Source organism: Pezoporus wallicus, unplaced genomic scaffold, assembly GCF_028554395.1.
Source record: "Pezoporus wallicus isolate ANWC-B61680 ecotype Strahan unplaced genomic scaffold, APGP_CSIRO_Pwel_v1 contig_161, whole genome shotgun sequence".
NCBI classification, from domain to species: domain Eukaryota; kingdom Metazoa; phylum Chordata; class Aves; order Psittaciformes; family Psittacidae; genus Pezoporus; species Pezoporus wallicus.
Genome location: NW_026642654.1, coordinates 2,213,696 through 2,224,767, shown reverse-complemented (window position 1 = coordinate 2,224,767; position 11,072 = coordinate 2,213,696). Strand labels below are relative to the sequence as shown.

General features: G+C 37.5%; 1 non-coding gene across 1 annotated transcript; it reads left to right on the top strand.

Annotated features, from left to right (window-relative positions):
* The first annotated feature begins 227 nt into the window (after positions 1 to 227).
* Positions 228 to 299, top strand: TRNAE-CUC (transfer RNA glutamic acid (anticodon CUC)). Its single transcript has one exon. It is a non-coding gene; the product is annotated as a tRNA-Glu (tRNA).
* Positions 300 to 11,072: the final 10,773 nt, after the last annotated feature.

Here is an 11,072-nt window from a genome sequence, read left to right as displayed (position 1 = left end):
GCTAAGAGAGATTGAAAAGGTTCCTCTCAGAAGCTTAGCACTTGAGTTATGACAGATGAAACACTCCAAAGAAGACAGCTCCTCTAGATCCATACAGATTCAGTATGAAGGACTGATATCTCAAAAAAGCCCCAAGACTTAGCTTGATTCTGCTTTAGGTGAGATCAATCTCTTCCTAAGAGATTGATAGCCCAGTAATCTAATCTATTTTAATCAAATCTTCATATTCCCTGGTGGTCTAGTGGTCAGGATTCGGCGCTCTCACCGCCGCGGCCCGGGTTCGATTCCCGGTCAGGGAAACAGTCCTTTGTGCAGCCCATTGTGTGGTGAATGAGAAATACGTAATGGGATACATCCCACTGTACCTATTTCTCATAACTGAAGCCCCTTCTTACCAACATTTACAACTTTTACTACATACTTAAACATTCTTTGTTTCCAACATATAGATTTATACATTCTTATTACCCTTGTCCTTTAACAGATAGATATTATTCTCCCATTCCATGGATTTCCACCTCTCCCCTGAGTATTTGTAAAAGCAGGCTATCACTTCGGCCCCATCTGTCAAGATGAGCGGTCAGCACAGAGGAAGCAACATTTTCAAGTGTTGGGTGACAACATGGGCTTGATTTGAGTTCACTTGCCCAGTTCATTGGAAAACTCATTCTGCATTGGTTCAGGTTGTTCCTGCAACATTATTTCCTACAACATTCAACTCATATCACAGATTATTTTTCCTCCAAAGTTAAATTCCCCTGACGCAAACACAAGAGTTCCCCATCTGTCTTGATTCTGGCTGGGACAGTTAATTTTCTTCCTAGTAGCTGGTACAGTGTGGTGGATTGGCTTTAGGCTGAGAATAATACTGCAAACACACCCATGTTCTAGTTGTTGCTAAGTAGCGCTTACTCTAATCAAAGACTTTTCAGTCTTTCATGCTCTCTCTGTATCAAAAGCCCAGTCTCTCTCTAATCAAGGGATACTTTACTGTGTTGTTTGTTTGATTGTGGCACATGTTTCATATTCATGGATGAGCTGTGTAATGGCCTCCATGGTCAGGTCTATACATAGTTCATGTGCCCATTGGTATGCTGCATCTCTTCCTATGTGTCCCAATGTTTTTTTGGCCCACTGCGCTACAAATAACAGCCTTGTTTCCAGTCCAGATCCCTTCAGCCGCTTCCATCTGTACATTGTTTCAATGTTCTTCAGTGGTGTGATTTTTGGGGATGTGAACATCCAAATGACCTGTCTTCAGAGGTATGTCATGATAGGTTATGGTATGTAATGATAAATAAACAGCTAGGTATATTGCCTAATTTTCGTATCTGTCTCTTCGGTCTGTTGATTTGGCTTGTAAATTTGGAAGACAAACTGATCCTTCCTTTATCATGTTTCTGCTTCACAACTCCTTTGTAGACGGCTTGCAGGCAAGAACCATTTACAATAAAGGATTAAATGTCAGTTTTCATGCTTCAGCAGTTCCTATTCCGTATTTGACAGCAAACTATGTCAAGATGAAACTTCACCTTGGGCTGGATAAAGCCTTTAATTCTGAGATTGGGGTTTGAACTGTGCCGTGACATTGTGAGAGTTGTCTATATGGAAGTGGGCCTCATTCTTTTTTTGCTTTTTTTTTGTTCCTGAATCCTGGGGCATAGGATGAATTTCCAAAAGTATGATCACATCCAACATTCTTATACTTCTTATACAATCTAATAGCTTGTGAACTTTTTTCAGTTATACCAGTTCTTGTAATTTGTACAATCTAATACCTCTTCCAGCAAACTTTTCTGCATTAAACACCATAGCTAGAAACAAATTCTTCAGCATGTCTTTTGGTTTCTGTTTTCTAATAGGTATGGTCTTTGTTTTGTTTGTTTGGGGCTTTTTTTTTTTGGTTTATTTAATCATAGAATCACAGATTCATAGAATGATGAAATGGTTTGAGTTGAAAAGGACCTTAAAGCTCATCTAGTTCCATCCCCACTGCCACGGGCAGGGACACCTTCCACTATACCAGGTGTGATAGTCAAGAGACCCTATTTGTGTTTATCTCAAAACAACTCTACAGAAAGAAGTAAACGACAGCTCCTTACCGCTTGGGCAAACGGCCGGGGGCAGAGCAGGGATCGGCTCCACCAAGATGGGGCATCTTTTCCCGTGTTATCTGCCCTGAGGCTGCGAACATCAACTGCCTGGCAACAACAAACTACCCTGAGACAGCGGCACAGCGAGCTCGACTCCGGTCAGGGCACATGATCTGGGCCTGGGGTTTACCTGATACGCCTGAGAACGAGTCTCACCTGTGTGAGGGTGCCAGGAAAGCCTGAGACTATGAAAAGGGAAATGGTCGTTCAGCCACCTGGTGCATCCCTCCACCTTGGACTACAGTAGAGTCACTGAAAGGATCAGAAGAATTTAAAGGGCTGTAGCTGACCAACAAGATGCCGTTGGATCCACGGGGTGGTGAGCCTATTTCTTTTTCTTTCCTTCTTTTTTTTCTTTCTTTTCTCCTTTTTCTTTTTTCTTTTGTGTCTTTTATGAGGATAAGAACCTGCCAAGACTTTTGTTCCTCCCAATGCAGTATTAGTGAAGCTCACAATAAAATTGTTATTTTATTTTTTAATATCTGCAGAGCCTGTGGTTTCTAATGCGAGTTGTGCAGAGTATTGTAAAAGATCACCTCCCTCCACACCTGCTGAGTGGGATGGGGGAACAGGTTGCTCAAAGCCCTGTCCAAACTGACTCTGAACACTTCCATCAACAACTTCGCTTGACAACATATTCCAATGCCTCACCAGCCCCACAGGAAAAAATTTCTTTCAAATATCTAATCTAACTCTCCCCTCTGTCATTTTAAAGCCATTTCCCCTTTTTCTATTTGTACACGCCCTTGTAAAAAGTCTCTCTCTAGCTTTCCTGTGGGCTTCTTTAGGTACTGGAAATTGCTCTAAGGTCTTCGCAGAGCCTTCTTTTCTCCAGGCTGAACACAGCCAGCTGATCATCTTTGTGGCCCTATTATTTTTCACATTCCTGAGTTGTGTTTTTGAGAATCCTTCTATTTTTTTTCTTCTGTTTTCACACTTTTTGTCTCTAATATTAGCCTAATGAATTTATAGGCTTATTTGTCTTTTTTCTTGCCCATACCATGATTTTCTCTCCTGAAGCATATGATCTAATTATGATATCCGCTGTTAAAAATGGCCACTGTACATCACTCACTTCATGTAACTATGCACCTTTTGATTATCACATTCATCTTTTGCAGACTCAGTAGGCTTATTCTTCTTTACTCCTTTTCTGTCAGCCTGACTCCTTTACAGCTTTGTGAGCACATTTGTGAAAGTCTTCAGTCTTTTTTAGAAGGCAAACCAACTGCAATGGCCTTGTAGATTACTCCAAGCAGCAGAAGACTGAGAAGGATCAAGATAATTATAACACTATGTGGTTCACTACTCAAGACACTTCATCAATGTCTTGTAAGCCTAATAAAATGCATATGGAATTACATGGTTAGGTGTAAATTTATCACAGCTCTCCTGACATGCAGCTTTTTTGAGCTGCCCTGTGAAACCAGAATATCGAAAACCTGCCTATAAGCACCTACATCACAGAGGATGCTTATCATCAGATCAAATTTATTTTAGCATGTTGCTATTCTGAGATTATAGCCAAACTACTGAAATAAAAAAAAACAAGTAAATTTCTGTGTAAGGTTTACATATTTATTGTTTCCACTATGATAATACTTCAAATAATTGATTAGTGTTTAAAGCATCCCATTTTTCTGATTAATATCTCTTGCATCCTAAATAGCTTATTAAAGGTGGCACCTCAAATTGAAACCGTTACACTCTTCAAGTTCTTACACTGTGTTTAGACAGCTGTCTATCTGAGGTGTAACATTCAGGAAATCTGTCACTGTTGTCATAAGAAATACAAGGGCATTTTTAGTCTGTGCTGCTTTCGACAATGAACATTCACTGAAGAATAGGCCAGTGACAAAGGAGCTCTATGGACCCTCTGCTTGCTCTGAAGGGCAAAATGGGGCATGTAAGGGGTTTGATCACTGATTGCTCTTGCATTGCACTGATGTTCTCTGAGAACAGTTAGTTGATTTTTTCCTGACATTTATGTCTTTTTCAAATACACAACCTCTTACATATCTTTTTATACACAAGTGTAAAGGAAGACTAGTGTATGACAGACTAAAATGACACCATGTGTCTAATGTGACACCCAAATTGTGAAGCTTGTGAAGAAATTGCATACATTTCTTTTTGTTCAATAATCTAGTGTCTTGAAGTAAATGTGGCATAAGACTAAATGGGTGTCTGCGTAAGAGTCTCAAAAATAACCTTGTAGTGAAGTAGATTACTACCTAAACTAGGCTGTATTATTAGTCTTTAATTCTCTGATGTTTAAATATTCTTATCGAAGAGTAAAAAGGGAAATACTTAAAATAGATAAGGCAACATTTTGTTGGAGCAACTGTGAGCGACTGATCTGAAATCAGACTCCACTGTCCATTGTCTCTAAGATCGGTTTGAGAAGCTGAGATTGAAATCTACCTATTTTTTGTCTCAGAGATGGGTGGGAGGAGCTAAGACTCCAATATCCATCGCCTGAGGGATGAGTGGGAAAGAGCTAAGATAAGACTCTTCCCTCCATTACTTTGAGGATTGGTGTGAGCTATTATCCCAAGAATTGCTGCAGACACATTTGTGTCAAAGAGATGGCTCAAGACCAGGGAAACTGACCCTGAGGGACACCCTCCATGAGACATCACCATGAGGGCAACTCCACAAGACACACTCCATGGGGTACCTTCAAAGGGACTCCAGAAGGACGCCTCCACGAGGACAGCCATCGCTGATGGACTCGTGGGGGATGCTCTGCTCTGATACTACAAGACTATGAAACCTGAAGAACTCCCACCACCAATGACAATGACAACAGATCCCTGGGACACCACTGGATCCATGGTGGTGACTCTCTCTCTCTCTCATTCTCCGCACCCTGAATTTTTTCTTCCTTTTCTACCTTTTTTCCAATCTGTCCTATCACTGTCCCCTTTATTACAATCATTCCTATTTTCATAATAGCTGTCTTTTTGTAACTTGTAATAAATAAGTTGTTTGATTATGGTACTTGACCTCGTTTGTATTTTAATTTCACTCTTGAGATCACGAACTGAGACAGGGTCCAGCAGTGGGTTTTTTTTCCAATCGGACCCTGACAACAGCACTGTAGATTTTAGGCTTATAACTTTTATCTTGCTTTTTTCAAAATTGTTAAGGTTATCTCATATAAGGCAGGTTATTTCTGAAGACATTAATTATAGCATTAAGTTTAGACTTTTCCTTAGATTTTCTAAATGTAGTTCAAAAGGCATCAAATCAAAAACTCAAGGAATGTATCTAGTAAGTGTTTCCTCTCCAATCCATCTCTTGCTCATTAAGGGAAAATTAATTTGTGAGTACAGGAAAATATCTAATTGGGAGCAGGAATTTATGAAATGTCGCATCTTTGTTACTCTGGTGGGACCTAAGTGTACTGCCGCATGTAATAGATCACGTATGTAAGTTAACCCCAAGGAGGTTTGAGATCCGTTTGGCACTCTTTAATATGTAATCATGCCTTTTTTAGAATAAAAAAGAAGATTGATCAGTGATAAACAATCTTTTTGTGGGATGAACATGGTTGGACTGTCAGAAGTTTCAAAATGGCAGAAAAAAGGCAAAAACTATTGACCAGATGATGCAACATTTTATGGGAAATGATTCACACAATTTCATATTGGTGCCTCTTCAGCTTGTAGTCATTTGTCTGCTTTTATTGCATGTCATTAAAAAAGTTATGGAGTAAATGCAGTTAATCTGATCCAAAACACTCTGTTTGACTGTATAAACAAACCTGCATAAGAATTCATAAAAACCTGTCAGACTTCCTATCAACATTAAATATTATTTTTCATTCTTTACTGTTAATTTTAAGAAAGAAAGGCATGAGTATGTCTAAAATTGTTGAGACAAAACATTAGAAGCTTATAGAGCAAGTGCCTACATTTCACAACCACTGCCTAAATATTAAAATTTCACAGCTGCAATATTCATGAAATTGTTCCTTCGTGACTGAAACCAACTGTCTATTCAGCAAATAATACCAAAATGAATTAAACTCATTCGTTTTCTTGCTGTTCTGTTTCCTAGTGTGTTGTGAAGCCAGAATAACTGGGTCTTACTTGGAAAGTTCAAATCACCATAGAGTATTTTTTTTACTATGGATTGCCTGAGATTGTTTGCCTTCCTCTAGAGAATATTTTGCTGGCTTCCTTTGCATAGGACTGGCTTGCTTATTTCAACCACTTACTGTCTCCTTGTTATGTATCTAATATAACATTAATAAATATGTGCTTTTTCATGAATTAGTAGGTTTTGCTATTATGTCTCTTCAAACAAGTGGAAATTATGTCCTTTATACAAGGCCTTCTTCAAGGTACAGGCAACTCCACTGTTACAATATATATCTTTATCAAGTTTCCTTGTCAGACTACTTTTGTTTTATTACTGTTTATTTATCTCAATATTTTCTGTATGTTTCTGTGTTCAAGCAGTTAACTGGGTCCAAATAAATGGATTTAAATGAATCAATATAATTAGATTCTCATTACTTTACAATTCTTGAAGTCAAACAGAAATATGCTAAAAATATTTGCAAATACGATTTCACAACTATATTGTTAATAAAAATTATCTTGATTAAAAAAAATGTAGCCTCCAGGAGTAAACTATGTGATAAAGAAAATGTTAATGAACTTATCATTATATATCTAAAGAAAACAAATACTTATTACTACTTGGTTTTGAGGAAAAAAGCATTGTAAAATATATTGTAGTAACCTTATTTTATACAGTGATAGTATATCTAATTCTAGCTTCCTCAGGCAGTACACAGACTGAATGCTGCAAGACACAATACTACAAGACAACATTTTAAGAGATTTCAAGTTGCTGTACAGCTTAGATAAATAAGTAAGATTTTCCCAAGATGGTATAAGTTAAATGTCAAACTAGAAAAGCAGTGACCATATATTCTAAATAAAAATAACTCCATTACTTTACGGTTACTTTGTGAATTCTCATCTATGAAAATAACTTTTTTAATATTTTGAAACTTGAAAGGAAGTGTTAATTTTACCCAAAAGAGAAAATTTGTTTTCATGGGAGATATACGGAAAGGTCCTTGTATGAATTCTTTACAAGTAAAATAAACTCTCAATAAATTAAGAGCAATTTTTATGTGTAACATAAGCTGAGTTTAGGCTGCAAAATACATACTGGAACCAAAAGTAATGTTTTCCAATTTCTCTTTAACCAAAATTTGGTCTAAAAGCTTATAATATTGAGTTAATTTGTTTAGTTATCTGCCATCATTTGAAAATTTGTGGTTTTTTGGTATTTGGTTTTTTTTTTTTTTTTTACATGCAGGTATCTGAATTATGGTCGGTTTGTTTAATAAAACAAAAATGCCTTTATAAAAAAAGATTCACGATCACAATGTTCAGTGCATATTTCATCACGTCATTTTTTAATGTCAGTATCAAAGATGACTGCCCTGTAGTATTGCACTGATAATAGAATCAAGTTAAAAGATGTGAGTTTTCTAACTCAGCAAAACTAATATAAGATGAACTGACTAGTGTACTGTCAATCAAAGCCTAAAGACCTTTCATCTCTTTTCAGATTTCACAAATGAGACTGTTTCTTCAGCTTTTCAGGCAGTTTGAGACACATGTTTAAATACTGTCTTCCAGAGACAGAGGATCTAAATTTGGGCTTAATTCCACACTCTTTCTGAGGTAAAAATCCTATTATTTGACTCATTATTTGTACCAAGCTTTTAACATAAATTTGCTGAGACTGATAATTAACTCAAAGTAGATCCACTATACAAGAACTATGAACCTCTCTTCTGCTTTGAAAGCTTTGCAATTAGTAGACTTTAATTTCCTTGTATGAATATGTAAGGCTTTATCCAAAGCTTTATCAAATTTAATGTAAAAGTTCACACTAGCTTCAGTGAAAATTGAACGCGCACGAAAAGGTCCGGATGAGGAAGAGTGCGTATAACATTAGATATGTGAATTGTGCCATTGAAGGCAAAGGAAATTGCTCTCACTTTTAAAATGAGTGTATGCTTAAAGAACAGTCTTTACGTTTCTTTAATCTTCTTTTGGACTTTAAACAGCAAATAAAATTAAGTAATTCTGAAATAAGGCATTGAAGGAATGGACCTGGAGAAACATTCAGTTGTACATCAGATATCAGTAAAGCATGCTGCACCTTGCTAAATACATGGAGCAATTTGCTTGATTGTAAGCTTCCTCCTGAAAGAGACAGAACAATGTTTCAGAGGGGCTCCACAGCCAGTAAGTCATCAATCTTTGTCAGATTTGTTCAGCCAAACTAACAGCACACACAGAAGTAACTCACAAAACAAGCAGGACTTCATTCATTCAGACTGTCTCCAGTCCTGACAGTTCATCACTGCCTGCTAGAGTTGAACTTTTATGCAGTTCTATTTCTCCATAATGAATGACAGGATGTACCTGTACCACAAAAGATTTAGCACAACTGCTCCTGTTCCTTTGTGTTGAGATGCCTTTCTTGACAGCACATATTTGTGACAAATATCACTGGGTGTCTTAGGATGTACTTATGTACTTTATAGAGCAATATAAGCTTTTTACTTCTTGTGACAAATCTGCTGTAAATAATATGCACACACAGCAACATTATGGCGATTTCCAGGCAGAAGGAGCTTTGCAACACCCTTTAAATAAAAAGAAAAAGAAAAGAAAAAGAAAAAAGGTTTCTTCTAGATGAGTTATTTTCATAATCTTTATTTTCCTGGAATATAAATAAACTTATATTACATGCTGCAGACAGGGAGGAGAGAAAAGACAGCTGTAACCAGTTACTGGAAACTTCTGCAGATTACTTCTTGCATCTGGGGAATTCTGTGTGTGCTGAGCCGTATTAGGTGAATATATGTTCTTACAGGTGTCAGTACCATATATCTCCAGTAATGAGGTAGAGGCTCATGATGCCTTGAGTGCTCAGATTTATGACCAAGGAATCAAGAGGCTAAAGCAAGCCAAGACTCTCCTTGTCAATCTGCAAAAAATCAGATGCAACTTCAGGGAGCACAACAGCTCAATAATTGATGCCACTGAGGAGGTATCTGTATCTGCTAAGGTCATCTGCATCCTTCATAGCTGAGCGTGAGTGAATGGGAGAAGAAACGAGAGCCATCAAAATCACAGGAACATCTGACAACATTGGATTTGCCTTTTATGAGGAGCATGAACATGGGCAATTAGCAGGATTGATCCAAGTCTCAATAGTTAAGAAGAGATGGGGATAATGATCTGAGAACTAGCATTTATTAACAGAAAAAATAGGTACTTGTTCTCATGGAAAACAACAGTATCTACATAAACCAGACTATTTTCTGATAAATTCTGTGATATTAATATGCAATATTACTGACATCTCCCTGCCTTACTGAAACAGAAAGGACTAGGATCTAAATCAGAACCAAAAAATTTGCCTGCTTTTAAAAAATGTACATAAAATACATACACAATATAAATATATGTACACATAATATGTATTTCTTTATACTGTTTCCTCCATTCTTTCCTGTTTCCCAGAAGAGTCAGAATTTCTCTAGGTACAGTAAAAGGCCTTTCTAATTGTTTAATTCTCCAGTGGAATGCCAAAATAGTGTTATTTTCACTTGTATATTTGCCAATTGCAACCAGAAATTGCAAGAGAATAATAAACGTTTCATGGCTGTGAATTTGCCTTTTGCTCCCTCTAGTCTCACAAAGGGAGGCAAGAAAAAAGTTCAGGCATCAACAAGAAGCTTCACGATTATGATATCTTCTCTGTAGGGAGAATTAGCTTAATACCCTCCCCACTCCCAGCACACACATCATTAATATAACTACATTGTATCTCTGGTACTGCACAATCTCATAATCTTATTTGGACAAAATAGAAATTCACACATTGTCCTGAAACAAGTAAAATGCAAATGAAAGCATGGTTAATCATCAGACATCAGATGTAGAATACCATATGCATATACAAGCCTGCATAAAATCATACTGGATAGAAAGAGCAGGATTGCCAAAGGGATATCAAGATAAATGTTGGTTAGAAATCACAAGAGAACAAATAAGCAGCTGAAATGTGCAATCATTTGAACCAGTCACGGGGAGTCTTCTCTATCTCAAAATTATGGATTAGTTTGAGCTACTCAGGTACCAAGGTGGGATACAAACGGCAAGTCCATGAATATATGCTTGGGCATGCAAGGAATGATGATGGGATGTTTTCTCATTTTAACTCATACCTCCAGTCCTAGTGCTTTTATGTGGAAGGAGGAGAGAAGCTGGTTCAGGAACCCTGAAGCTGGAGGGGTCGTCATGGCTCCATCGATATGCCCATGAAGCTGAACTCCCTGACATCGAAGTCCAGCTTTGCTGTTATTCAACTAATGCTCATACTGCAGGAATATGAGTCAGGATCAGCCTGAGGACTCCCACCTCCTGTACTCATCATCATAATCTCTTTTTCCCTGAGCTCTACAGCTGCACTATGGGAGGTGAGTGCATTTGTGTGTGTGGAGAGTTAAAGCCTTTGTTTTTCTGGCAATTCATAGTCATATCTTTTTGCTTGTTACTAAATAGTGTCACAAATCCAGTCTTGTATCTCCTCAGGTGGTCAGAAGCAATCAGTACACTTGCCAGTTACCCTAGAAAATACAGCATTGCTTCCTCTCCTGCCCCACTAATAGGAATATCCATCACTCTCAAATGTACAAAAGATATAAGTAATTGTGCAGTCTTTGGAGACCTGCACTAAAAGCATTTTAAGAGGAATTTCTGGCCTCTGAAAGAAGAGTAGTCAGCATTGATTTTCCCCATAGTGAAAGGTGTAAATATACAGCATCCTTAATGCTGCATTTGTTCAGTACCTTTGGCAGTTTGCTGC